The sequence below is a fragment of the Petaurus breviceps genome, unplaced genomic scaffold, assembly GCF_028583685.1.
Source record: "Petaurus breviceps papuanus isolate PSGF00001 unplaced genomic scaffold, PetGlider_PUasm1.0 90847, whole genome shotgun sequence".
NCBI lineage: Eukaryota > Metazoa > Chordata > Mammalia > Diprotodontia > Petauridae > Petaurus > Petaurus breviceps.
Window position 1 is genome coordinate 27,647,661 of NW_027187360.1, and position 23,204 is coordinate 27,670,864.

At 43.6% G+C, this 23,204-nt stretch overlaps 1 protein-coding gene across 1 annotated transcript in view; it reads right to left on the reverse strand.

Moving 5' to 3' along the window:
• EXD3 (exonuclease 3'-5' domain containing 3) overlaps positions 1–23,204 on the reverse strand; it is a 206,438-nt gene that overhangs the window by 50,094 nt on the left and 133,140 nt on the right. The window lies entirely within an intron of this gene.

Genomic DNA, 23,204 nt, shown 5'->3' on the forward strand with positions numbered 1-23,204 from the left:
TGCATAAAATAAAATACGTAAGACTACATAGGAAATCAACTGTGTTGAAATAAATTATGAAAGTTGTTTTAAGGTTTGCAGAGCACTTTAATATATATTATCTTATTTGATCCTCACAACAACACTGTGAGGTGGGTGCTATTATTATCCTCATTTTATGGATGAAGAAACTGAGGCCAAGAAGATAAATGACTTGCCTAAGGTCACATTGCTGGTAAGAGGGTCTGAGGAAGGATTTGGGCTCAGGTCTTCCTGACTCCAAATCTGGAGCTGTCTCCACTACACAAAATTATAAAAATATATTTTTTTAAAAGTTCACAGACCCCAAGTCAAGAACCCTTGCTTATGACAGACAAATAAATGCCACATTGGTCCATTCATCTATATTACGGAGTTTAGCCTCTATATGTCAGTGCAGATTTGAGCCTCCAAGTTTATAGGTCAGGAAGGGGTTTACTAGCCCAAAGAATTTTTATAAGGTCCAGGGATGAAGGTTTGCAGGGTGAGTTAGGCACTTGTGGGGGTGGGGTGGTGGCAGGTGACATTTCAAATACTAAACCTGAAATACCCTTAAACTGGCAGGCCAGGTCCTTGACAACTGTCTGCCCATCTCTGCCCCTTCCTCTACTGCTGAGATCCTCAGTCTTATGCTTTTTGTGCTAGAGGCTCACTGTCTAAATAAAGTCCCAGCCCTTTACCATGCCTGACAAGTGAGGGGTTTGGGGGCGATGGTGGTGGGGTGGGTGTATGTGTGTGAAATTCACACCTAAATATTTCAGAATATTGTTTAGTCACCACCTGGTGGTGTTTGTTTCTTAGACTAAGAGGCTGAGAGGTGATAGCAGCAAAACTGTCCAGAGCTCAGAAAGGGGACATAAGGTTAAAATCACTGAACTCAGCAAGCCCTGCTGTGACTCTTCTTGGAGAAGGGATCCAGATGTGACATCCTGTAGCACACAGAACATTACAGATGCCCAATAAAGTCTTCTAAAGGAACAGCTTAAACCAGTGATGGAGGGGGCCCAAATAAGAGGAAAGGTAGTGGTGGAGAAGGAGACCGTTTTTTGCTCTGATTTGATGATGGGGGTTCACATCCTATCTCAAATGCTCACTAGCTGTGTGATTTAAGCAAGCCCCTTAACCTCTCTCTGCCTTAGCTCCCTCAACTGGAAAATGAAGGGGTTGGGTTCTATTGTCTCTAAGATCTTTTAGCATTAAATCAATGATCCTAACTTAATACTCTGGTGCCTCTTTGTGGCATGAATGCGACCTTGGCTTCTTGAAGTATATGCTGGGGGGAAGAGATCCTGGCAGGTCCCATCAAGTTGGGAAGGCTTCCAGTACAGTATAAACTTGGTTATATTTATCATCCGAGCACGAGCTCAGCTAGATTCAAAGAGACTCATCAAAGGTTGACCACAGGATGATGAATTTTTTGGCCACAGAAACTCACAAAGACCGCCTACTAAGGAACAACAAGTTGTGGTCTGTGCTGTCAGAGGAAGTACCCAGCAACTAAGAAATCACAGATTCTTGAAACGTTGAATACAGGGTGCCAGTGATACGGAGGAGAGCAAGGTTTCTCACCCTTAGAGCTAAGAGATCATTTGAAAGGGCACCAGGGTGCAGGGTGGGAAGGAAAAAGAGAGAACAGAATGAGATGGAGGAGTTTCACCAAGGAGGTGGGAGCGAGAAGCACTGCTAGCTAGGTGTCAGTGGGCTGGACTGGGTGAAATCAAACAGTTGGGAAGTGAATTCTCTGGAGCTGGCAACGTGAGAAAAGCTGCCCTCTCCATTGGTGGGTATCTCCACCACTGTGACGAAGGAGAAGACAGCCTAGAAGGCCAGGAAGGGGTACAGCTTTAGCAGTGCTATGCAACAGGTACCAGACAGAGGAGGTAGAGGAAGTATTCTGAAAGCAGCCTTGTCCATCCTGCCCCCCTGCCTCTGCCCATACCTCGAGTCCACAAGTGTGATAGGAGAGTGTTCATTCTGCACAAATCTTTTACCAATATTTTAACATTTCACATTTATATCTTACTTTAAGAATTATGAAGCACTTTCCTCCTAAAAGGTAAGTAGCAGATTTCTAGGCTCAGGGAGATGCAGTGATTTGCCCTGTCACGACAGCCAGGATTTGAACTCAGGTCTTCTGACTTCAAGTTCAGAACCTTTCGATACTTGCACTCTACAATCCTCTGCCTTTCTGTTTTACATGGTTCCAGACCAGAGAACTCTCTGACAAGATGATCATGAAGCAGCTGGGAGCCTCTGGAGGATTCTTGTTGTTCTGACTGACAGGGCTCCAGGAATAGAGGGCTCCCAGTAATGCAACTGGGATAGTATAATAATGTGCTAGCCTGGGATGGGCCACTTCTGGTAAGTCCCTGAAGAAACACCATGTTTACCTTTAACAAACAAAGTCTCTCTACCTTTTCTGGTGCCTTGAAAAAGACAGACATTATTGTCTTAGTAAATTTATTATTTTCCTCACTTGCCTATGTTTTCCCAGCCTGGAAAGCAGAAGTGGTGCCTGAGAACCAAACCAGACTAGACATCAAGCCTTAGACCAGAGGGAAGGTCACCTGCTCCAGCCTTTTCCCACCAAAACCCCAAAAGGGGAATCGAGTCTGTGTACTTCCTGGACCACTTGAAAAGCATGGCTGGGGTCAAGAAAGAGGGATTTTGGGGTATGAATGAGAGGCCATTCCTTCTTTGACCTCACAAAGCATGTTGCTTTCCTCTTTCTAATGTCTGTGACAATTTTGTATTATAGTTCTCTTAATGTATCTTATCCAGACAATTGGTTTCATTAGGAAAGGGCTCTATGTCTCATCTGATTTCTATCTATCCCTAACCTAATCCAGTGCTCTATACAAATGGGCCCTTAATAAACATAGACTTGAAATTAAACTGAATGTTACCCCTCAACAATTTTTTTCAGGACTCCAAAGCCCCTTGGCTTTCCACCCATGGGAAGGTTGCTTAGGTTGGTTCATATTCCACTCCACAGTATTCAAGGATCTTCAGGGTCTGCTCTTCCCCACCTATCCAGCCTTTTTGATAACCTAGGAATTGCCATCCTTTCTGCCTATCCAAATCTTACCCATTGTTCAAGGCCCAATTCTAGTTCTACCCCTCTAAGAGGTCTGCCAAGGCCATTTCTGTTCAGAGACATCTTGCCCTGACCAGGGCACATAGTATTTATGGTTCAAAATACTAATCTAGCACTTATTTTAGGGCTGCTGGGTGGTACAGTGGATAGAGGATCAGGCCTGGCTACAGTGAGGAAGACCCGAATTCAAATCCAGCCTCAGACACTTACTAGCTGTGTGATTCTGGGCAAGTCACTTAACCCTGCTTGCCCCAGTTTCCCCATCTGTACAATGAGCTGGAGAAGGAGAAGGCAAACCACTCCAGTGTCTCTGTCCAGAAAATCCCACATGGGTTCACAAAGAGTCAGATATGACTAAAAAACAAGTAAACAACAAGAGGCACTTATTTACTGTCTTGTGACTTTTCTTCATTGTTGATAAACATTCTAGGTTCTCCTTTCTTCCTTATACAGACTGTGAACTCCTTGAAGGCAGAGACCCAACATTTTACTTGTCTGTGACTTCTCAGTGGTATGTGCACACCGGGAACTTGATATTTCTGGAATGAGTTAGGAAACTTGAGTATTACCCTTAAGGAAACAATTACTTTGAAAAGGGGAGAATAATCAGCTCTATCCCATACATAGCCCCTGGTGTCTCATTCTTGTTTGTGTTACTGTTAATCTTCAACCCCTGCGCCTTTAATCCTCTGTGCTCAACTCCTGCCATCAGATTAATCATTTTAAAACACTCATCTTTTCACTCTCCTGCCCGGGGCATCCACTCTAACCCTCAGCCTTCTATCTAAGGCTATTCAGAATCGGAGGCTCTTGGCCTTCCAGATGTCCTAGGAATCTACCCTGTTCACTCTTACCCATGGGCCACTGACCAATTAATCCCCTTTACTGCCATTGTTCTTCCCTTTCTGTCTACATATGCCCTACACATCCTTCAAAGCCCAACTCAACTCTCACCTCTAGTGTCCAGGGGTTCTCAAAGCAAGAATCAAACAAGTGTCTATAAGCCACGTTTTGTTTGCTGTTCTATGTGTGTCTGCTTTCTCCAAATAAACTTCAAGTTCTATCTTTTTCTTATCATAAGATCACAAATCCAGAGCTGGAGGGGGCCTTGGAGACCATCACATCCAACTACCCTAATTTTACAAATGAGCAAACCAACACACAAAGCAGTCTTAATTTGACTTGCCCGAGGTCATACAGCAAGTATTTGAGGGAGGATTTGAACCTGACTCTTTCTTGCTCTAATGTCAAAAGTCTATCCACTATACCATGCTGTTTCCTGGCAAAAGAAATAGTGGAAAATAGTTGTTCAATAAATATTTTTTGTATTGAATAAAACTGAATCAGGGTGAAATGAAAATCCCTTCAACCCCATTCTCCCAAGGTCTCAGGTCCCCAGACTTTCTTTCACTGCACAAATACCAGTCCACAATTTCTCTCCATAACCTACTAGAGTCCCAATACCCTCTTCCTTTTCCATTCCTTCCCTGTCTTGGTCTGAGATCTAGCAAGGTTGCCCAGGCCTAATTCCCCATTCTGGGCTTTGGTGGAGCTCGGCCTCCACCCTGGTTCTCAGGCACCACTTCTGCTTTCTGAGCTGGGAAAATGTACCAAGAGAAAAATAATAAATTTAAGAAGACGACAGTTTCCATCTTTCCCAAAGGTAGAAAATAAACTCATTGTTTGGCTTTCTGGCAATCCTGATGATGATTTAAATATGCCAACCTGTCCACCCCACCCTTTCTAAACAGAGAGAAACCAGTAGGCTGGTCGCTCCCTCTAAACCCCCTTCTTCCCCTCCCAGACTGCCTGCTTTGGGGACAGACAGATAAGGCAAGGAAGCTCCACTGGGGTCTGCAGGGTCCCTTAATAAGGGATGTGATATGAGATGGTGATTTTTTTTGGACAGATAATGGGCATCAGACTTTGTAGACTAGTATCTGCAGTGCCTTTAGCTAGTAACAGAGAATGTCAGGATGCATGATTGTGTATCTTCTGGGCAGATTTTAGACTATAGACAGAACATTGGTGCCTGTGGTGTTCCTTACTAACAGAGACTGTCAAGGTTTAATCTGGTGAATTTCTTGGGTAGATTACAGGATCATAGATGGGGAACTGTGAGAAGTAGGGCTCTGGGTTGAATGGATTGGCTTCCTGCTCTGGAAGCTATAAAAAAACCCCAGAGATTATTTAATTGAGAAGAAAGTGCTGAATAAGGCAGTTGAGGTCTTCTCTGAGATGAATTCTCCACCTCTTTCTATAGATAAATATCTCACTTAATTCTGGGAGTCAGTTTATGAAATATGACCTCAGGATGCCCCAATGAAATTCACATCTAACCCTTCTAACTTGCTCTAGTCCCCACCAATTCTCTTTCCTTTCACTGGAAGGATAAAAAACCACTGCTTGGCCTCAGCAGCACCCCCACCCAGGCAGGGTAGAAAAGTAGGTGCTGTGGGTAGCAGAAAACCTTTTGGCCTTACTTCATCAGTCAGTAAAATGGGAAAACAATAATCCACTTGGCTGGGTATTTCTAGGGATATTCAGAGATAGAAAAAAAAGCAGTTCATCAGATACTCAAAGACATGGTAATGCTCAGATTCTGGAAAATAACAGGCAGCATCAGTTTGACAACCCTAGAAAACATTTAAACCAGTCCACACAGCTGTATCTTCTCCAAGGATCTATGTGACTAAGGAATACCACTGGTTGCTGGCCAGATGTTTTCTCTGGGGCTTTGGTATAGTAGAAAGAATGATGGATCTGGCATCAAGACCTGGGTTTGAATATTGGTCACCTGTGTGACCCTGGTAAGTCACAACTTCTGTGGACCTTAGCTTCTACCTTTATAAAATGGGGGAGTTAGTACAGATGACCACTAAGTTTCCTTCTAGCTTTAAAACTATGATCTATGACCCCACTAGTCAGATTCAGGGCCTGCTCCATATGACTGGGTCTTTATTTTGTGACCTTACTGTTCATGGGCAAGCCGGGGGGAACTAATTTAATTGACTGCAAGCTCAAAATGAGTCAACAGAGTGACTTAAAAAACCTGAAATGATCTTGGATTGCATGAAGTCCCCCGGTGCTCAGAATTCGGAAGGTGATATTCCTTTTGGACTTGGCTTGGTCAGACTGTCCTGGGTGCTTCATTTAGGGCAGGCACTGATCCTCTAGCACATGTCCAGAGAAAGCTGACCAGTATGGAGAGGGGGCCTGAAGCTATGCCATATAAGGATTAGCTGAAGGAACTTGGGACACTTAGCCTGGAGAGGCAAGATAAGACTTAGGGGGAAGAGTGCAGAAGAAATGCCTTAAAATAACTGAAGGGTCATCACCTGGAGCAAGAAATAGAAGCATTCTGTGTGGCCCCAGAGAGAGACCTAGGATTAGTGGGTAGGTATTACAGCGAGTTAGATTTCAGCTCAGTATAAGGAAGTTCCCTCCCACCCCCCAAACAACTAAGAGATGTCCAAAAGTAAAATGGATTGCTCAGCAGTTGGTGATTTTTCTATCACTTGACACATAGGGAGAGACTGAACCAGGGAGAAGATTGAATGCTACAACGGCAGAATAAATATCAGAAAGGATTACAGCCTATAAACCTTTCGGGTAAATTGCATGAGGAAGGTTTAAATTTGGTGTACAGGTTTGTGATAACCAGGGTCATGTTATCTCCCATTATTCAAAGCCCTTTGGGTCATCGCTGTTTCTGTTGAGACCATGATTTGGACTTGAGGGATGAATATAGAATAATAGCTAGCATTTATATAGGTTTACGAAGTCCTTTGCAAATATTAATTCATCTTATCCTCACAGTTACCTCAATGATGTAGATGTTATTATTTGGGCATTTTATAGATGAGGAAACTAGGGCAGGCAGGCTGAGCGATTTGCCCAGGTAGGGATTGTTTGAGGCTATTTGAACTGAGCTCTTTCTGATTCTATGCGCAATGCTTTTTCTACCACAGTGTCTGAAAGTCAACCCCAAGCTGGCATCTTCTACCCAAGGAGGCCCTATACTGAATCAAGGGCATGGGCAAGTGTTAGTTTGCAGAGCTTACCCAGCTTAGCTCAGGTATCTTAAGACTAAAATCCAGCCTAGGTTTTATCAACAGCCTTTCACCAAAAGCTGGGTCACGGGTATAAGAACAGAAGTTACCAAAGGTCTGGCCCACTGATTTACCCTGGACTATTCTACTGATATTCTACACTTAACCTTTTATCATGGTTTGCTCTGACATTCCCCTCTCCTATCCAGTCTGTCTCCTTCATCTTCAGGTCCCTGTAGCTTGTCATGCACATGACTAATCAGGGATTCTGACAGTCAGCCTTTTCAGAGACCCTCCACAATCTGCTACTTCCTTTCCTCTCAGAGAGATCCCAGACGATGTCTAACATAGCCAGCAGGTCCTATGCTTCCGCAGGGCCAATAAAACAGACAAATCTAATCTTATAGCAGCAGAAAATTGAATCCCAGCCACTATCAAGGAGCTGCCTGTTCTGGGGAGCTTGTCAAGACCACTGTGTTATCTTGATACACAGCTGACACAGGAAGTGAAGTTGGCTTGATTCTAATGAGCAGATTCTAGGCCATGGGTTTTCTGCATCATAATTTGAAGCTACTCAGATGTGGAAGTCATATTTTAAGAAGGACACTGACAAAGTGAAGCTCCCTCAGAGGAGGGAAAGGAGATTGGCAAGAAGCCTGGCAAACAGATTCCTGGTCACTAGAGGTGCTCATGGAGATACTGACCATCTATCAAGGGTGCTGAAGAGTCAACTCTTGCCCTGGGTAGGAGGACCAGATAACAGAGTGTTATCTGAAGACCCTTCTGGCTCCAAGCATGTGGTTCTTTTTTTTTTTTTCATTTTTCAAATGCTTTATTAACTTCTAATTTACATCATTCATTTCCGCTAGATTTTGAGTTACAAATTTTTTCCCCGTTTTTCCCCTACCCACCGCTCCAAAATAGCAGTCCCACAGGATATCCCTTCCTCCAATATGCTCTCTCCCATATCTTCTCCCATACACCCTTTGACTTTTCCAGTAGGGCATGGTGGATCTCTATGCCCCAGTGCCTGTATATCTTATTTCCCAATTACATGTAAAATAGTTTTAATAATAATAATATATATTTTTTTAAACATTTGATTTTAAAACTTTGAATTCCAGATTCATTCCCTTCCTCCCTTGTCAACCACCCTTACTGGGAAGATAAGCAGTTCAGTATAGGTTGTATATGGGTAGCTAATGCAAAATATTAACATAGTAGATATATTGTAAAAGACTGACTATATTTCCCTCCCTCCTATCCCACCTCCCCCTTGTTCTATTCTCTACTTTGATCCCGTCCCTTTTCAAAAGTGGGTGCTTCCAACTTCCCTCCCCCTCAGCCTGCCCTCCCTTCCATCATCCCCCCTCTCATCCCCTTCCCCCCTACTCTCCTGTAGGGTGAGATACCCTATTTAGTGTGTCATTCCCTCCCCGAGCCAAATTCAATGAGAATAAGGTTGACCCATTTCCTTTTACCTTCCTATTCTTCCCCTCCATTGTAACTATTTTGCCTTGCCTCTTCCGTATGTGATAGTTTACCCCATTCTGTCTCTCCTCATCTCCTCTCATTATATTCTTCTCTCACCTCTCAATTTCACCTTTTAAGTATCATCCCTTCCTATTAAATTGGTCCTGAGCCCTCTATCTATGTATACCTATAAACATATATATATACATATTCACATATGTATTCATATGCCCGTATACCCTACTATATAGACATACATATTTCTATTTCCTTCAACTACTGAGAAAAGTTTCATAAGTTACAATTATTGTTTTTCCATGTAGAAATGTTAATAGTTCAACTTTGATCAGTTCCTTATGATTTCTTTTCCCTGTTTACCTTCTCAAGCTTCTCTTGCTTCTTGTATCTGAATGTCAAATTTTCTATTCAACTCTGGTTTTTTCATCAAGAATGCTTGAAAGTCCTCTATTCCACTGAATAACCATATTTTCCCCTGAAACATGATACTCAGTTTTGCTGGGTAGGTGATTCTTGGTTTTAATCCCAGCTCCTTTGACCTCTGGAATATCATATTCCAAGTTCTTCAATCCCTCAGTGTAGAAGCTGCAGTTCCTGGGTTATCCTGATTGTGTTTCCACAATATTCAAATTGTTTCTTCCTGGCTGCTTGTAATATTCTCTCCTTGATCTGGGAATTCGGAACCTGACTATAATATTCCTAGGAGCTTTCTTTTTGGGATCTTTTTCAGGAGGTGATTGGTGGATTCTTTCAACCTCTATTTTGCCCTCTGGTTCTAGAACATCAGGGCAGTTTTCCTTGAGAATTTCTTGGAGGATGATTTCTAGGTTCTTTCTTTGATCATGGCTTTCAGGTAGTCCAATAATTTTTAAATTCTCTCTCCTGGATCTATTTTCCAGGTCAGTGGTTTTTCCAATGAGATATTTCACATTGCCTTCTATTCTTTCATTTGTTTGGATCTATTTAACAGCATCATGATTTCTCATAAAGTCATTAGCTTCCATGTGCTCCAATCTAATTCTGAAGGAATGATTCTCTTCAGTGAGCTTTTGAGATTCTTTTTCCATCTGGCAAATTTGGCTTTTTAAGGCATTCTTCTCCTCATTGCCTTTTTTAAGCCTCTTTTGCCATTTGAGTTAGTCTATTTTTTAAGGTGTTATTTTGCTCAGTCAGGCTGGAGTTCTGACTTCACTCTCTTCCTCCTGTTCCGTGCTTTGATCCTTTTTGTCCCCCAAAATAGGAGTCTAATGTTGGATTGCCTTGCTTGGTTTTCTTCCTTTGCTTGCTCATTTTGCCTCTTAATTACTTGACTTTTGGGCTTTTTGCCACAGTAGGACTCTGCTAACAGACAGGGGAGCTTTGTACCAAATTCTGGGGTTTTCTCAGCTGCTGGAGGTATTAGTTGGGTGCCCTCTTTGAAGCCTCCACACGCTTTGGCAAGCTGGTTGCACACCCCAGGACCTCCACCCTAGACTGCAATCCAGATCCAAGCAGGTTAAAGCAAGAGCGATTACCCCTCAGACTGGTTGCTTGGTCCCCCTACACTCTGCAGGCCAAGACCTGAAGCTGCCTCGTGGTGGCAGCTGTGTCGCAGCCTTCAGCATCTTCTCCCTCAAGGGGATAAAGGCCGGAAGCACTCCCAACTACTGGATCCCAAAGTTCACACTGCACTGACATCTTACTTTGTCCTTCACATCTATATGTTGATAATTCTGGAAACAGCCACAGCTGCTGGTGATCTAGAGTCCCTCCAGCCAGTGGCTGGTCAGGCCCACCCTGGGGCAAAAACCTCTGGCGTGCGGGGCTGGGGTTGGCTCCCAGAGAGCTGTGCTGGCCAATTCCTGCTGGCCTGCTGGGCTGTCCTCAGTGGGAGGTTAGCTTCCCTGTGTCATTCTGTGGGTTCTGTAGCTCCAAAGTTTGTTTAGAGTCCCCTTTAACATGAATTGGAGGTGGTGGGAGCTGGAGCTGCGCCAAGGTCCTGTTTCTACTCTGCCATCTTGACTCGGGAAAAGTTTTAAGATGCCATAATGAGGCAGCTATGCAGGGTCTTCCCTCAGTACAAGCATCCTCTTGATCACTGCCCAGCATGACTGAAGAGGAAAGGCTCAGATCTTTAATAGGCTGGAATTTTAAAGATATTCCCAAGGGTCTGAGTAGTTGGTTCCCTTCTAGTTATAAGAAAATAGGATTTGCCAGATCATAGAACCTGAAAATACCTCCTTTTACTTTAGATATAGTCTATTCATTTGAGCATTGTCTGGTAAGGAAGAACTGGTGCTGTCTGTATAAGTAGCAAGATCAGTTCTCACTGAAGTCAAGGTTTTCTATGATTTAGAAGTGAAGGACCAATAAGTCGGGGAACAAAGAAGCTGGTGGTGCAGTGGATAGAGTGCTGGGAGTGGAGTGAAAAAGATCTGAGTTCAAATCTGTCCTCAGACACTTATGCGTGACCCTGGACAAGTCACTTAATCTCTGTTTATCTCAGTTTTCTGAACTGCAAAATGGGGACAATAGTAGCACTCACCTCACAAGCCTGGCTCATAGTAGGTACTTTATAAATGTTTATTCCCTTCTCTTCCTCTGACTGTCCTCTCTGCCTCAAGTTTCCTCTTACTCCAGTCCATCCTCCACTCAGTGGTGAAACTTATTTGTCAGCATAGGTCTGACCATGTCATCCTCTCTCCCCTCCTATTTCATAAATACCAATGGCTCTCTAATACCCACCTCTAGGATCAAATATAAAATCCTAGGTTTGGCTTTTAAAGCTCTTTATACCTCCCTAATCTCCTTATGCCTTAGCTCCTTCTTCTTACTCTGACCTCCCTGCTGTGTGCAAATCTTCTATTCCATCTCCTGACTCCAGGCATTTTGTACCCATTGGTTCTCCTTGAGAACAAAGGATGAATAACAACCACAGGATGAAGGAGTTACAGTCAAAAAAAGATCATGTTTCCTATAGCTTAAGAGAGAAGGATAAGGGAATTGCCATTTAAGGAGATGGGACACAAGAGGTAAATAGTGGCTTTGTTTCTCCTGTTTTGGTGACTGTTACTTCTGATCCTGAGGACTATTAAAAAAGCTAGATTGCTGAAACACTTTACCAGGCAAAAGCTTGGAGTTGTCTATGGATGTCTGTGTTACGTATGTGCTTGTCAAGCTTAGTCCAAATCTCACCCGGTGATGGGGCTGCCAGCATCTGGCAGCTTCTAATCTAGAAATGCCTTCTGGGCATTCAGAACTACACTGGTGCTGGGCACAATGCAAGGTACTGATCTGACCTTCCACAGAGCAGGCCTCCAGAATGTTTCTCCTAGCATTACCTAGGTAGAAACCTGTACTTCATGTTGGTGCTCTAGAACTAGTGTTTCCAGAGTACTTCCAGGACCTGCCCAGGTTCCTATAGTATCTTCCTAGAGTTGGAGGTACACATAAAGACATGAAGTGGGGACAAGAAGGACTAGGGTAGAGGTTGCGAAGAATGAAAAAGTCTTTGAGTAAAGGTTGGATGACTTTTTGGAGAATGTTGTAGACAGGATTAATCATCTGAGAAGGGGTTGGGTTGAACAACTTCTGAGGAACCTTCCAATTTACAAGGAGTCATTGCTATTCTGATTCTAGGGATCCAGGGAAAATGACTACTCAAAGGAGGATTCAGAGTTTGTTAAATCCCACCCGAAATGGGTCAAATAAGCCATTTTTCCACTCATTCTACCTATATTTATTTGTATATATGTCCACATCCCCCCAAGGAGACTGAAAGGATGGTGTCAAGTTTCAACTTTTTTATCCTTAGCACAGAACTGTGAATATAGGAAGCTCTTGATAAATGTTTGCTCAAATGAACTGTATTGAAAGAATGGCCTCCCAGAGTAAGAATGTCAGTGCTTGGGTTCTAGCCACTGCAGAGTGTTTAGTAAAAGTCTCTAGAAGAGGTGCAGGGCACAAGGATACTTCCTGGCTGGGAGTAATTGCCCCAAGATAGCCCACCCAAAAGAAGGAGGCTCCCTGCAGAGGCCACTACAGTCTAAGAATGGAATGGAAGAGGTCTGAGAGACATCAACCAAAAAAACAAAAATGAGAGCAGCAGTCAGCACTGTTATTTGAATTGCCTCCTGGCTTTGGCCCAAGAAATGAGCCTTCCTTCTCCAGGTTCTGATTGAGAGCTGGAGGTTGGGCTGAGGGAAGGAAGGGAGAAGGCCTGGTGCAGTGGGGAGGCAGGTTGCTCCTGCTAAGGCACATATGGTCCCAGATTACCCCCATGGGAAGGGGAGGGGATCAGGCTCTTGGGGCAAAACAACAATGCCCAGAAATGGAAGGGACCTTATTGTAAGCCTCCTCCCTCCCCCCACCATCGTCCTAGCCCAGGAATCACACACCTCATGGATTTAGCAAATTCCTACAAACAGAGAACTCATGTCACAGGATGAGATGGAGAGGACCAGATGGAGGCTAATTGAGGAAAGGGGGGGGAGAGGCTGCATCTTGGTACAAACAGGAAAGCAGGGGCCAACCTCCCTTAGCACCTCCTCATATTAATGACCCTTAGCACTACTTCTGTTCCCACCTTCCCTAAAGGTAATTGTTAAGAATTCAGTGGGAATCAAAAGGTCCATCAGTCAGTAGCAGCCCAGTCCAGCCTGCCTTCTCTTGTTCCCATAGTCTACAGGGTTACTAGGGCCTAATTCTGTCGACATTTATCAGGAGCCTATCATAGAAGACCTAGTGAAGGATAATCATGATAATCACTCATATTTTATATAGCATGTGAAATCCTTACAGCAGCCTTGTGAGGTAGATAGTGAAAGAAGTTATCCCCATTTCATAGATAAGAAAACTGAGGTTCAGAATGACTTACCTATAGTCAACCAGCTAAATATTAGTGCTGGTCAACTCCCTTTTGACTACATAATGTTCTTCCCATTATAATACACTCACTGCCTCTCTTAAAAAAATGAATGAGGGACTCATTGCCTTTCTTACAAAGATGAATGAGTGTAAATAAGATAGAATCCCTGCCCAGACAAATCAGGAACTTGAAGTCTGGTAGGGGAGATAAGATATATACACATATAACTTAACACAAAGCAAATAATAATACTCGTAACTCAGATTTATAGGGTGTAGAGTAGTTTCCTCTGGACAACTCTACTGTAGGGTACCAAGTCTGAATATTATTAACTCTGTTTTATGGAAGAGGAAACCAAGGCATGAAGGGGTCTAGGCCAGAGAAGAGCTCAAACTCCCTGCTTCTGCCTCTAATATTGGGACTCCTTCCCCACTCTGAATGCTGCCTTCCACATTTTGCAGTATGTGATAAATGCAGTCAAGAAAGGGCCAAACAGTGGCACTTTAGAGGCTAATGTGCTGGGTCTCAGAGGAATGCGCTTAAGTTCTGGGTGCAAAAGGAGAAGCTGGTGTGGCCTGAAAGCTCATTTTAGGCTCTATCGGTTCTGTAAGGTACCAAACAGCCCATTCTCCTGGAAGGGCTAAGGATTGGGTGGAGGAGCCTAATGCTCCCAAGTAAAGAAACCAAGCACTGACCAGACTCCCAGGGGGAGTTCAAGAGAGTGAGTTTTCAGATTTTAACGGCTCTTCCTTGCTTTGGTCAGCTAAAATCAGGCCACTGCTGGGGTTTACAGTGAACGGGAGCAGCTTGCTTGGAGCCCCCTTTCCTCTAGCAGGTGATGCCATGGTAATTAGAGAAGGCCCAGTGTCCAACGCTGAGGGTGGCAAGATGCCCAGCTTCTAGGAGCCCTTTTCAAAGGCTTAACACTTTGTGGGCTTTCCAGTCAGGCTTATTCAAAGGCAAAGACTCAGACTTGGCTGTTCAAAACCAGAAAGGGGACTGCAACATTATTGTGACTGATTCTCAGGATCCTTGCCTGCCAGCACTCTCTCAATCAGGGTTGCAGGGATCTGTTAGAACGCTGGGCATGCATGTCCTGAGTGGAGAGCTGGGGCATCTTGCAAACACCCATCCCTATCAGGCCTGATGGGAATGAGTCTTTGCCTACTGAAGAGGAAAAGGGGGTCACTAAAGGACAGAGAAGACTTAGAAAAAAAGGCTCCTTAGCAAACAGTTTTCAACAGACTATGTAGGCCCGGCCCAAGTGACAACTGTGCTAGGATCCAAGTGCAGTAAGACTTTCTCCTGTCTGGATCCTGACAGGTCTCTTCCAGTTCAAGGACTCTGGAACTTGTCAGGAAGGAAGTACTTAAGGAGAGTGACCATTCTGGTCCTTGCCCTTGGGGAACTCACAGTTTTAAATGGGGAGATGACACACACAGGGAAAGATAGATAAGGGAACAGCAGAGTCCAGTGTATAATTAAGGGAGAGCCAGTGTGGTTGGTTCAGAGATCAGAAAAGGAAAGAGCAGTGTGAACTAGGCAGGGGGAAGCCAGAGAAAGCTCGGGGAGCTGGGCTGGATCTTATAGCTTTTTTTTTTTTTTTTTTTTTTTGCTGTTTGGAGGGGGTAAGACAGGGCAATTAGGGTTAAGTGACTTGCCCAAGATCACATGGCTAGTAAATATTAAGTGTCTGAGGCCAGATTTGAACTCAGGTCCTCCTGACTCCAGGGTACTCTATTCACTGTGCCACCTACCCACCCCGACCTTAAAGCTTTTTTTTTTTTAATTTAATATAAATTTAATTGTGGATCTTAATGAGGGCCTGGCAGTCTGAATGCAGCCTCAAATCAGACAGCCCCGACCTTAAAGCTTTAATAGAATTTAGAAAGAGAGGAGAGGATAGGGCATTGCAGAAAAGAACATTTTAAAATTTGTTAGAAGTGGTAATGAGCATGGCAGGTGGTGGGGATAGCCAGGAGAACAGCTTGGTGGGGGCAGAGGGTGCATATGGGAGAGCAGAAGATTAATGCTAAGGGTGATAGCTTGTGAAACATAGAATGTTAAAACTGGAAGGGACCTAGATAGAGAATCTACAACCTCTGAATTTTACAAATGGGGAGAATGAAGCCACCAAAGATAAAAGGACTTGTCCCAAATCATTGCAAATTAGTAGCAGAGCTACTAATCCTTGACTCCTCAGTTGTTTTTTTTATATATATATATACCACATGTGGTCAGTAGATCTGTTCTGGCTGGATAAAGCAATCTGCAGCATGTAGCTAAGTAGCTCTGAAGTAGGTGAGGGGTAAGTAAGGGGCCCAATATGACGAGGCTAGAACAGACACAGGTAGACAAACTCCCAGCAATGATACAAGTACTGCTAGCGAAATTCCCTTTATGTCAAACCCCAATGCTGGGGAAACCCAAGGGCTTTGAAGTCCTAGAAATATTCTGCTGTAAAATATCTCATTACCTGAGGGAATCCCAGAACGAGGCCTTGTCTCTTTAATTTTAGGATCTCAAAGCTGACAGGACCTGTCTGGAGGAGGGAAGCTTTGCTACCCTGGAAGGAATAGCAGTCATGGCCCAGTAGCCATGGTCCTCTGTCAAGACAGAGCAAAGTACAGTTGACAACTAGTCAGTATGTAGGTAACTTTTAAAAGATGAAGAACCCCTTTGTCTCCCTCTCCATCCAACCCAGCCGTCCCAGTACATACAAACAGTCCCAGTACATACAAACATCACAGATTTCATTCCTTGACTTAGGCATGGTTTGAAATAGAGTGTCTACACTAGAATCACTTTACAGACAGATCTAGTCACAGCAGACAGAACTGTCTGCAACCTCAGAGGTTAAGTCAAGGGTGGGAAACCTATGGCCTTAAGGTGACTTGTGGCCTGCTAGGTCCATTTTATCATATGGATAAAAGAGAAAGTGGCTCCCTGGAATCCAAACTTCACAGAACAAATCCTTTGAGATTTGTTTGAGGTTTAGATTCAGTCAGAGGGCTGCACTTGAGGACCCAGAGGGCAGATTTGTTCTGTGAAGTTTGGATTCAGTTGAAGGGCTGCACTTGAGGACCTAGAGGGTCACATGTGGTCTCGAGGCTGCAGGTTTCCTACCCCTGGGTTAAGTCAATGCATACTTGCAGGCGGGGTGGGACTCAGCTTTCTGTAGAAATAACTGGATATTTTCTGATCTGGAGTCTGATGAGGGTCAGATGGGTGGGGAGAGGGAGAAGAATATGAATCTTAACAGAATCCCTTTTGCCCAGCCCCGTACTCAGCTATATTGTGGGGGAAATAGCAAGGGAGAAGACCCTAAGGATCTCAGTCTATGTGGAAAGGCAAAGTTTACAGACATGAAACAGAGAATGATGCCATCCATGGATAATACAATGGGCTGCTCTGTAGCCCCTGCTCTCAATGGACCTGGAGGTCAGAGAAGGAAATCGGTGTGAGTTGGGCTCATTCTCCTGGAGGAGAGATGCTCCTCCCTACCTTTCCCACCATCAGGGAACATTAACAAGGCTTAAGACTTGGCCTTTACTCAGACACTGTAGAAGTGGCTTTGTTAGTGACTCCATGGTAGAAAGTAGGAGAGAGGCAGTCTATTTAATAGGCAGAAAGCCAAAGGCCACAGGGGCTGTAGCTCTTTCCTAAGGTGACCACAGGTTATCACAGGTAAATCTTTTTAGGACTTTATCTGGCCTTAGTGGGTCAGGGGCTAGACTCCAAGAACTGCCAAGAAGCATTCATTGAACCAAGTTTGGTTACATGGAACAGACATGGCTGTGCTGGTGGATAAGCATTGTGGCTTGTATTTAGTCCATGATTCTCATCTGTTTTGTAGCTAGAACTTCTCTGGTTTTCACTGCAGCTATATAGATAAGTTACTATTGTCATTAGAACATGAGGCTGGGAAGGCCAAAGTCATGAGATCTGCATCTGCATGAAAGCACTCTTCTATAGCTCTAACAGCTAACCCTAGCCACAGTCTGAATCTTAGCCCTGGCCACAGACTGACCTTTGACTTAGAATGAATCCTAACTCAAAACACAGACTGATTCTTAATCCTGGATGGGCTGGATTAGACAGTCTCTGTGGTGTGTTCCAGCTCGAAATCTGTGATTCTAGAATCTATGAACTGATTACTAGGAACAAAATAAATTAGGTGCCATATGTGGGACTCAGTTCCTGGGGAAAAAAGGTGGATGTTTGCAGAGCAACATGATTTGTAAGGTCACTATGACAGTGACTCCACAGTCATATCTTTAGGGTTTATGGGACAATTTGAACAGGATTTATAGGGACTCACTCACAAAACGTTTTAGATGAGCAAACAACTGGTGATTTAATACCTATGATCTGTAGCCATTGACGTTTCATATTTTACAGGAGTTATAGCATCACAGACTTTCATAGTGAGGAGAGGCCTTGGTGGTGATCTAGCCCAACCCACACCTGGAAAACAATTCTTTCTACAACATACCTTACAAATGGTCACGCAGTCTTTGCCTACAGATCTCCAATAATAAAGAGAGGAGGTTGTGGCATCTGGGAGGAGCCCACCACTTCCCAACCCAGTCCCTTACACTTCTGAATAGCTCTAATTATTACCCACTTTTTCCTGACCTCAAGCCTAAATTTGCCTCTTTACCACTTTTACCCATTGTTTTTAATTCTGCCCTCTGGGGCAAAACAGAACAAGTCTAATCCTACTTCCAGGTGACAGTCCTTTAAAGAGTTGAAGTAAACAGATAAAATGTGGTTCATGATGTTGGCATGGGGAGGACTGCTTCCTGAACTGAAGGTTGGGAGGGTGATGTGTGGAAGCAACATTTCTAACCATGCCAGCATGACCCCTGGGAGCCTAGGCTGCTCTCTGCCCTCTCCCAGAGACCCAGAACATTCAGTCCTCAGTGGGACAGTGCAAAGGCACCTAGCACTTACTGAAACACCGTGGCAGGCAAGAACTTCTGGGGCACTCATAGGGACACTGCCACAGGCTTAGGCAAACGGAAGAGAACACATGCCAGGTGGTTCTGCCTATGTTTCAGAGACATAGTGACAAGAGGGGTGGGTGAGCCTGTCTCCCCTTCTGCTTTTCAGGATTCCGGCATCAAAGCTGGGGGTGCCTGCTCTGTTTCCTAGCTAAGACAACAAATGAAGTCAAGACAGTTGCTTGGGGAAAGTTAATAGTGTGGAGGAAATGGATTTGCAAAAATTCACAAGGGGGGCAAAATCCCTTCTCAGCTGACAAACCAAAAGACACCATTCCAAGTTCTGGCAAAGACTAGAAACCAATATTTGTGTCCCTGAGGGAGTGCTAAGGGAAATGGTGATCCAGAGCAACATTAGGCCTAATCAGTAACTTTCTCAGGGAAGCCACAATGGGGTGACTCATTCAGGTAACTGCTCAGTGAAGGAAGCTCAGCTTAGTTTGGGAGCTGTGACAATGGACACTGAAGGAACAGGGGCTTAGGACTCAAGTGGAAGGAGATTCATCTTTGACCAGCACCTCTATGAGAAGATGAAGAGTCTCAAATGGATATTTCCTGGACATGCCAAAGGGCAGGTGGATAATTCTCAGGGAACTGATGGAGTTTGAGAGCTGCTAGTCATGACGGGAAGTACAAAAATGGGACCTGAGAATTCTTGTGAGCTCTATGTACCTTCACCCTAAATTTGTTATTTCATCAATGTAGGAAAGTCCAGTGAGGAAACATCCTCTAATTAACACAGATCTGCAATTGCTCTGTGACTTAGAGTTTCAAAGAATTCCCCAGGATTCCAAGTGATTAAATGACTTGTCCAGGGTCACACAGCCAGTATATATCAGAGGCTGGGCTTGAACACAGATCTTCCTGACTTTTTAAACTGGAAAGGAGAGAGGGGACATGGATGGCAGTGGGCTAGACTCTAGATACTCAACTTCCCCTTGTTTGCCCTTCTGACGGATTTAGCCCCTGATACATTCAACATGGGGGTCAGGGAACATCAATGTCATTTCCTAAAACCAACCATTCCCCACAGAGTCAGTCAGGAGACGCAGGAAGGACAGGGTGACGGTTATGTCAATAATGAGAAGAGTGAACTTCCTCTGAAATGGCCGTGTTAGTGGGATTCAAGCTCTGTTTCTGTCTGAGCCTCCAATGTTATTTCTATAAGTTTGAAAACACCCAGGGAGCCACTTTCTCTTTTATCCATGTGAGCTGCTGCCTTCCTACAAGGGAGCCAACAGAGAGAAGGTACAGGCCCAGTCAGGTTTCTGAGCAGGGCTCCTCGTCCACTTCGACTGCCAGGACTGGTTTGGAGGGTGGCGTGAGAACTGGCAGGGCAGCCTGGAGTGCTGGAAGATTTGGCCCACACTGACCTTGAGATGCTGCCAGCCTCTGAGGCCACAGGAACAGGTCAGAAGCCAAAGAGTACATTTAGAGTGGATGTGGGAGCCCTATACTGCTCCCTGAAACCACACAGTAATCCTAGGAAGCCTTCACAGTCCTCCAATTGTCTCAAGCTCACCCAGGTTTCTGCTCTGATCAGCAACCTAACTTAGAAATTGAGAGGGTGACTGTGTTGGTTGATCCATAACATCTCTCTATTGCCCAGCTGGGAACCAGACCAGGCACAGCTGCTCTCTAGCAATGAAAAGGTCTGGAATGGATGGGGAAACAAATCTATCTTGTGAATCAGAGAGGCCCTTCCCTATTTAATAGAGTGCTGTTCTCTATGCCATGCACGGATTACAGATTTTCAAAGAAAGAGAACATGATATACTATGTTAAGACTACAGCTATGCTAAGTGTATTCACACCTTTCTTTTCTGATCTAGAAGGCACCTCAGAAGCTTCAGGATCAGTTTGGTTTTTTTTTGAACATCAGTTGTCATTATGCTATAATGTGAGAAAGTGTTGGCCCTAGAGTTCTGGGCCACAGAAGAGTTACTGGTTAGACTAGTTTTTACCTTATCACTTAAGCTGTTATCTGTAGCCACTTTTTTACATGACACACTAAGCCATCCAGGAAATTCATTGAAAAATATTAAGACAATTAGCTAATTAGCTATTTTGGAGTAGGCTGAATTGTTTCATTTTCAATCTGATGTTTTGTGCTGATAGATTTAATCTCTTATTAGAATTCTGTGCCTGAGACAACCTTGTATCATGGGCAGGGTAAAGGATGATGTGAAGGAGCTAGGGCCTAGGTGGATGGGAGGGTGGAGGGTAGAGAAGTGAGTAGACAAGTACAGAAGAAAGTAGCCAAATCTACCGAAGGATTTAAACAGAACTTCAGTGTTAGGGTCCTGGGAGTTATATGGGCTGGAAAGGAGATAATTTTAACAGGCTTTAAGGACTTAAAGAAAAGGCCCATCCTTTGGGGGGGGGGGTGCCTAGCTATTCACAGGCTCCACTGAGGATAGAACAAGAGGAAATGAGCTCATACTTCAGCAAGGGAAATGGGGGTCACAGATAAGAAATAACTTCACCTCTGGAGAGCAGAGACACATCTCTGGGGACTGTGTTGAGGCAAGAGGAAGCATTGTGATTCTGTGACCTCATGAAGGGGCATCCTGGGTTCTTTATTTTAATTCTTTGATTAGTAGGGAAAGGCAATGCCTAAGAATGACCTTCTAGAAACCTCAGAAATGGAGCAGCAATGCAAATACATTACAAAGCTGCCCAGTGAAGTGCATATTGGCAAAAGGATAAAGAAATTACAGCCTTTGTGTTTTGTGTTCAGACAAGTTGGAAGTGACTGGGGAGACTGTAACTTAAGAGGCTTGCCTACAATCTTGGGCGCAATTCTCTAAGGCTCAAAATACTCATACTTGGGTCCAGGATTCCAGATAGAGTTGCCTTCCAAAAAATCTCTTCCTAGGAAATTAATTGCTTGGAAGCCAATCCTAGAGCTTGATTCCAAGGATGCCTGCTTTTTCCCTTCAAGGTAGAGGGTGCTGCTCTCCTCTGTGACCCAGGACACTTCCCTGGTCCAGGGGTGTGCTGGTATATTGTTTAAAAAACCAGCATTCCAAAAGAAAAGAAGTCCATATAATATAATTAAGTATAATCTGCATTATTAACATTTTATCTATCACTTTCTTAAGTCTAGACAACCAGCAAAATGATAAATCAAGCTCTGATGGGTATGTAATATTTGCTGATTTTTGAGGTGTAAATGCTCACACTGAAGATTTAACAATCAGCTCTCACAAGAGCTGGTATGAGCAAGTTCTAAGTACACCCCTGTGTGGGTCTCATTTGCCCATTCATTGTTCTTCTATTCTTCTTCTTGGGTAAGAGAAAGAACCTTGGGAGAAGCCAGAGAATTCAGCCAGAAGAACTATGGATTTTAGGAAGAGTCTGTCTCCACCCAGGATAAAAGATAGCAATAATTTTATTGGTTGTGAAAGTTTTCCAGAATGGTTGGGCCAGTTCTTAGCTTCACCAACTGCGCATTAATGTGTGCTGGCTTCCCATGGCTCTTCCAACATTTGCTGTTTTCATCTTTTGGGCATTCTTGCCACTATGCTTAATGTGAGATGGAATCTCAGAGTTGCTTTCATTTGCATTTCTCTTGTTATTAGTGATTTGGAGAAACTTTTTCATATAGTTGTTGATATTTTACATTTCTTCTTTTAGAAATTGCCTATTCATGTTCTCTGATCACTTATTTGGTGAGGACTCATTCACTTCTATATAACTTGTACTGAAGTTATTTAGGTATATGCCTTGTCCCCTGTAAGCACCTTGAGGGCAGTGACTGTGTCATTTTTGGTCTTTGCTTTGCATGGTCCCTGAATTGCTTCTGTACAGTTTCCTATGCTCAAATAGGAAAGGTTTTAATTTTTATGTTTATTAATTTTTATTACTAATTAAAATATTAGTATATTAATATATAGTTAAATATAATATATAATTTATAGTATATATAATAATAATATATAACATATAATTTATATTATATAATAATGATATATTAATATAATTATACAATAATTAATAAAATATTACTTATTTAAAATGTTGATGATTAATTTTAATATTTTATGCATATTAATTCCTATGCTCAAATAAAAAGGTTTTAATTCTGTAGCACTTGGTTGGTTTGTTTGTTTTGGTCTATTTTGTTCACATTTCCATTTTCTTCCTACTATTAGCCTTTCATTGGTTGTGAGTGTGTGGGTCTTGTCTCCCTGGTCAGACTGTAAGCTACCCAAGGGCAGGGGTCATATCTGTTCCTTTTTTACCCTCTATCCCAGAGTAACCAGACTTAGGATTCAACACACAGGGGGTCTCAGGACCTGAGGAGGAAATATTTGGAACCTTATGTGCAGAAAGCAGAGAAGGGGATGAGACACTGCTACCAGGCAATAGGGGCACAGGTGGAACACTCCAACAGAAAGAAGCAGCAGCTTTAGCTCCTTTCTTTGGGCTATTTTTAAAGGGCACAACTGAGGTTATCTTATAATTCCCAACCCAGCTTTCCAGATCCTGGTGCCTCTGCCTGGCTCCTGGACTCTTGCCACCTCAGCCTGAAGACATAGCCCTCTTGTTCCCAGGGAACAGCTTCCAGGAACACCTAAAGACCTACAACTTTGGGAAAGCTCAAGTCCCCTCATTAAAAAGCCATCCTTTCTGTCACCTCCCCCTGCCCTCCACCCCATGCACTCCTAGCACCTAGTATTCACAATCTT